Here is a 6,935-nt window from a genome sequence, read left to right as displayed (position 1 = left end):
GTTTTATTTTTTTAATTATTTATTTATTTAATATACTGTGGACAGGGCTGTTCACGGTTTCCTTGCTTCCTTGTCTACGGCGCATATTCTGTGCAGCACTGTACAGAACTGCGGAAATCTGCGCTGTAAGAACACGACCAATGTCTCAAACAAAACTAGCACAGACCCGCGACTGCAGCAGGATAGCCTACTTATTATCAAGGTAGTTTTGTTTAAACTAGCTGTAACAGTATTCCAATTTTCTAAGGTAAGTGAAGAAGTCTTTTTTTTTTTTTTTTTTTTTTTTTTTTTTACAAACTCCACATGTGTAATAATCATTACTTGTGCAATGTCGTAAATGTAAATCTAACAACATGTTTTAGTATTTTTATTTTTATTTTTTTGTGCCAGACGTATTTTATTTATCCGGTTGAAAAAATAAACGACTCAGCTCTGCTCTTAAATAATAACCTGTGGTAAATGTTTGTGTTTTAAGCAGAAGACCGATCATTTCCCAAATCCTATTTGCCATCAGCTAAACAACGTATTTATTTATTTATTTATTTGATTATTTATTTAATTTGATACATTAAAACACAAACTACAGCACCACGTCATTTTCAGCAAATAATAGATCTTAATACAGTTGTGGTAAAACACTGAGAGTGTACAACTTCAGTTTTATTTATTTATTTTTTATTAATCTTACTGTCTTTATAAAAACGAAATGTACCAAGTTATTTGGTATAGTAAAATACTAAATACCAAATGTTTAAATCATTCCATGAAGGGATGTGTTTTTGTTTTGTTGGTTTTATTTTTGTGAATTACGGTAATTTAAATGATTTACATTCGTCTTTCTTCTTTTGAGTCTTTACTTGATAACTTGCATGATGTACTGTATACGGTGATATTAAGGTTACCACTGTATTTTTTTTTTAACGGTTATCATACAGTGAAAATTTCATACCTTCCCATCACCTACGTGGATCTCACTGCCAAAACTCACTTATGAGCTGCTGGAACTGGCATGCACACCCACTGGTATCCCTGAAGAAATCTACATGCAAGTCATTGAGAGGTTCATCATCCTAATGCATGACAGAACAAGCACCATCACCAATCTGGACAAAGCCAGAAAGAAGCTCTTTGCAAAGAATAACTGTTCAATGAATTCCACCAACGTGAGCTGCTCTGGAGCAGCACGTCAAGAGGTCGGCCTAATAGGGTGGTGATGTGTCAGGTCTAACACTGCTCCCACAGGCTGTGCTTCCTTCTCCGACTAGCTGGGGATGGACTGATAGTGAGGACTGTACGAGCCACGCTAGACGACATTTCCTGAAGCTTCCAATCCCTGCTGTGAGTTGGTGCAAGAAAGGATGCCACAAACTATGCAAGTGCAAGGCCTCCCTCCAATGCCCAGCTCTCTGCTTATGCAAGGGAAAATGTTCTAGGAACGGCAAGTGACACTCCTTTAACTCGAGCAGTGTTGATGATTACGTGATTTGTAAGGGTGCAGTGCATAAATATATCAAGATATTTCAAGATATTTGTACCATTAATGTAACTTGGGTGAGTAAAATGTATGTTTTCTTAGAATCATCTTTATACAAATGATAATTGTTTAATGTAGTGCTTCATCATCATAATAATAATAATAATAATAATAATAATAATAATAATAATGCAATGTCATTTTCATGTACAAACGTGTAACCACAAGTTGAAATATGCACACATTTTACAATTGCTGCACATGTGTACACAGGTAGAATTTCAAGTGGCCCTATTTCTAATTATTTTCCTAATATATTAGTCTACATGTGTGCCAAATGTGCTTTTATCACAAAGTGCACAATTGTTTTGCTATGCAGCCACACTAATTGGAATGGAAGTCATTACCATTTTTAAACAGAATTTCTGTCATTCCTTCCTGTTACGCTCCTCTTGTTTTGGGGTTTTTTATGCTTAAAATCTGAATGAATCTGCTATGAAATAGATTCCCCCTGATTTGATATTTTTGAGTTGGCACAGATACGCAGACCGCAACCTGTTTGTGTACTGCAGCATGCAAGTGAATCCTTTGAATCCCCTGAATGTAATGAACTTTGACAGCCTGCAAATTAAAATGCACATACAGAAAGTAGGCTGGCAAGGTGAGGGGTACTCAGACCAGCTGTTATTATGGATTGGTTGAGTCACAGTGTTTCTCGTTGTACACTGAAATATTCTGTACGTTTGTGATGTCAGTTTAGAATTATGTATGTGTCTCTATGGATAATTTCAGTATTTAAAGTAACCAACAATAAAATATATTTTCATAAATTACGCTTGTTAAAATAATAGTATATCTAAAATATTAAGTTTTACTCAGATTTTTTGACTTGGTGCGTGAATTACATGATCAAATTTACTTGAAGCTTCACTGATCTCAAGACATCTTTTTTTTTTTCAAAATCTTCTAGAGTAAGTATTGTCATGTTATCCTCCAAAACCATTTTTTTTCATTATAACATGGAAACAATAATCATTTTAGTGGATAATATTGTTTAATGTAGGGTATACATTTATTCTCAACAACTCCATGGTTAAGAATTTGGTGGAATGCTTCAAGAGTTGGCAATATGTTTAAAAATACAACACTGATACAGACAACACAGGACACAGCAAAGGTAATGTAATGCGTTTCCTGCTACACTTTGCGGGGAGTTCAGTAACACTTTAAAGTAAAATTAAGTCTCATGTTGTGTATGTATAGAATAAGCTTCTGTTAGTGGTGGTGGTGGAAAGCATTGTGACTTCTTCATAGATTTGGTGATATCTAAACTTGTGTTTTCACAGCATTTAATGACCTGGACAGGGACTTCTTGCTCCAAAAATTATGGCTGGATGCATACAACATGTCAAACCCACACTCACTGATTGAGCAACCACGTCCCATAGGTGATTAGTCAGCTGGCTATGCTGCATGTACATAATGTGTTTTAACAGCAACTCCTGGAAAAATGCAGGTAATGTCATATTGAAGTAAGCCCACGTAAATAAGTTAAAATACTTTATTTCTCCTCATCCATCTTTATACTTGAACACAAACATTACCTCATATAAAATTACTTTCAAAATAAATGTATTTTACATAGTTTTCAGAAAAACCCTTAGAAGACTTATTTGTTTAAGTCGGTGAGTTCCAATTCTTTTTTTTTTTAAATGTTATAATCTTTGAAGTAAATTATATAGGTATTTGCATTCTTACTGCTGTAAATTAGATATTGTATATATGTATACATATTTGTATTACTATTTTTCATTTGAAAGTTGCAGACGTATTGTGTAAAAGAGAGATTGTGAAGTAAAAGCACCAAAAGCAATAACTCTCAGATCATTTTTCATCTAATTGTTGCACACGTTTTCACAAAAATTGAGTTGTGCTTCAAATGCTAATAAAGTGACCTTTTAGCATTAGGGTTCTCTAATATTTTGTGAGATTATTTTTAAAAGCGTTTGAGGTGACTATATTGGAATAATGTGGAGATATAGATAAAGATTTTGAATAGCAAGTACAAAAGAAGAATTTACAAATCCCTTATTATTTATCACATAATGGAAAGACCTGCATATAATCGTTGCTGCATACTGGCTGAATTCCAGTGCCCCCAATACTTCATTATGCACTTATTTTTCTGAATTGTATTAAACTTATATTATTTTATTATGGCACATTTAAGTCAATAGTTAACAGCCTCCAGAGCAGTCTATATTTCAGGACTTTCAAACACCCTGTAGTGTGTTATTGCACATAACATGGCTTTGGTATAAAATAAACCAACATTTGCTTAACCTCTATAAGGGATATTTTGATTTGGTACAATTTTCAATAAAACTGTTAATTGTGTGTTGCTTGAGAATGGATTCTCATTATGGCACAATGGGAACTGAACAGAAAATGCAAAATATTCATTCACAGTGTGAGTAGGGTCCTCTAGAGGCATCAATTGCATGTTATTGTTAAAATTTACTTAAGCGCTGTCAGACAGCATGCTGTGTGCAACTGCTTTCTGCAACAATTGAAATGGATTATTTGTAAATTCAAAGTCATGTCATCATTCGTGTTGTTATTATACTGATATATGTAGCCTGTCTCGAGTGGTTCCAGTATCGGTTACTTCCATATTGAATATAATTCATTGTTCCATATATCTGTCTCTTAACTGGTTTTCAGATCAGTTCTGTGATTCTTATAAGATTGTCTCTTGTTGGGATGCATATCCCTATCAATGGAGGTATTCTGGAGCTGATGTTTACTTTACATAAACAGTTGCACTTTGACTTGAGGACAGCTGATTCAATTGCAGTGTAATTTTGGGATCAAAGCTGTCACTGATTCTTGAACACAGAATTGCCCATGATTGGGTCTCTGCTTTATTAAGCATGGATTTCCAGACTAAATAAGTACCAGTATCATAGGCAAACTAAAAACATAAATAAAAAAAAATCATTAGTGAGTTAGTAAAATTCACATTTAGCACATATAAAATGCACATATTAATTAGATTATTATTATTATTATTATTATTATTATTATTATTATTATTATTATTATTATTATTATTATTATAACATTCACAAAAAAGTTGATTAAGAGCGCTCCAGTTGGCATTTTACCTGGCTTGTCCATATAGAAACACATTTGCCTCAGCTATTACAGTGGTGCTTATTTGGTTTAATTTATCATCTGGAGGGCCCTAGTTTCATCACTCCCAAAGAATCAATTAACACTAAATATATTTTTCAAAACTCCAAAAGGTTCCAAATAGGTGTCCTCACAAATCCCTGGAATATAAACAATGAGAGTGTATTCTGGTCTCAGAACCACATTCAGATCAGTTCTGCCTCATTAGTGTGTTAGTGCGTATTAGTGGATGTGCAGTAGAGTGGAAATGTAACCTGCAAGCACAGCAGGTTATCTTGTTTGGCTGTAGGGATTTATGGAAAATTACCTGAATATCAAATTATGATAGCAGGTAGTTTTTACTGGTAAGTGCATCGGGCCATTATAGGGCAATTTTCGGTAATCGTTATTTTATTTCAGAAAATGGTTGCAGAAACGACTGTACAGGTGTAATACTGTACCTGTGTTTGGGTGTTCATGCTATTTTACAGCTCTCTGAAGACTTTGGAAACACCTTGTAAAACAAATGTAAACATCCCCAGTGAGTGGGCAGTTATAATGCTTGCTCCAGTTTTCATTACTAATGTTAAACATTATAGAAACTGTAAACTTCCTACCATGCAAGTAATGTTGTGGGAGCATTGGGGTTAAATTAAATCCTGTGGCCGTTTACAGTAATGAAATATGCTGCATTTTGAATTGCTACGAAGGTGATATATCTGTAAGTTGATGGGGGCATTAACTACATGAGTACGATGCATGTACTGTAAAGTAGATGGTGGTGATGAGGCTCTGCTTTATCTGTTCCACCTGATTCTTTATAATATCAGTTAAATTAACTTTTATCTAAGACAAAACAGAAGACGTAAGAAAGATATCCACATGCATGTATTTTCCGACTACCACTTCCTCCGGCTAAACATTTTCTTTACTGCTTTGTGCAGCAGATTTACTAACACTACTACTGAACATACTACCTGTAAATGCATTTCTATTTAAATGTCTTCTGTCCTTTCTCAATTTTATATTACCAAAAAAATATTGGTGATTATAGTGTACATTAAATTACTTTATTCTGGATTTAACTGCGTGTTATAAAACATTAAATCTTACTGTTGTGTGTGTGTGTATAGAACAATGTGCATTATGAGAAAACATTTAAATCGAGGGGCTGTGTGACATCATAAACCACGTGAGCCCAGAACCCAGAGATTAAATATTTTCTCAATGAACTGCAGCACCTATGTTATTTTTTATGTTACAAATATGATGTTTTATAAAGTCACGTAGCGATCACAGGAAGTACCATAAACAATACTTTATGGCCCTGATTTTTATTGAAAGTATCAATACAGTGCTATTGTCTGTTGATTGAATCTGCAACCTAAAAAGGCACAAACACACATTTTCAAAAATGTACCTGTCGTATTCCACCGCCATCCTTATAAATATGACAAATCATAGTCAGCTGCATTACATTGTCCTTTAAACATCTTATGGGAATAAAAAGAAGGCATACAACTCGAGGAACATATCTGACATAAAAAAATGTCTATTTAAAAGCTAATACAAAACAGACAATGAAGGAGGATGGACCATCAGTACAGAAGTCTTTGGTGACACGTCCTCTATTAGGGGCTGTCTAAAATGATCTTAATTTTCTGAAAGCACACAGAGGGTGTGCTGGGATGGGGGATTGTGGTTAGTGTACCATGTTTTTTTTTTAATAAAAAATGATGACACTGAGCTTGAAATGTTCAGATTCCTTCCTGAAACAGTACTATAGATAACAGAGATGTGACTTTTTTTTCAGAGTTCATGTTGTTTCACATTTGGTTGAGAAGGGATCCTGTGAAAACACATTTCATTCACCCAACACACAGGGAGTAAATCATTTAAAAGGCGATGGAGAGTTGACAAGCTTAGGATATTTTTCTTAGTGTACTGTATGTGTTTCAAACTTTTCTTGGGCCTATCAAGTTCCTTTCTGATGAATTGTGTTTATCAATAAACATAATATTGTACGTCATGGGCATTCATTTGCATTGCAAATATTATACTGCAATACTTACCATTAGTTGAAAATACTGTTCGTTGTTAAATGTCGGAAAATGCTGTTTTTATTTGTTATACTGTATTGTAAGACTGCTCACTTTCATTGCGAAATCAGATTATAAAATTTGACACAATGGCGGCGTTTACATGCACAAGCCATGACAGTTTTCCTCACAACCTGTAGCTGTACTTTTTAGAAAATGCGTTGCTGTGCAGTTCTGATTTAGGAAAA

At 34.2% G+C, this 6,935-nt stretch overlaps 1 long non-coding RNA gene across 1 annotated transcript; it reads left to right on the top strand.

The window, feature by feature from the left end:
• The first annotated feature begins 205 nt into the window (after positions 1–205).
• Positions 206–3,167, top strand: LOC121312742. The gene is made up of 3 exons (XR_005949904.1): positions 206–247; positions 936–1,551; positions 2,821–3,167. It is a non-coding gene; the product is annotated as an uncharacterized LOC121312742 (long non-coding RNA).
• Positions 3,168–6,935: the final 3,768 nt, after the last annotated feature.

The sequence above is a fragment of the Polyodon spathula genome, chromosome 3 (genome assembly GCF_017654505.1).
Source record: "Polyodon spathula isolate WHYD16114869_AA chromosome 3, ASM1765450v1, whole genome shotgun sequence".
Lineage (NCBI taxonomy): Eukaryota > Metazoa > Chordata > Actinopteri > Acipenseriformes > Polyodontidae > Polyodon > Polyodon spathula.
Note: the sequence above shows the minus strand (reverse complement) of the source record. Positions and strands in the feature narration are given on the sequence as shown.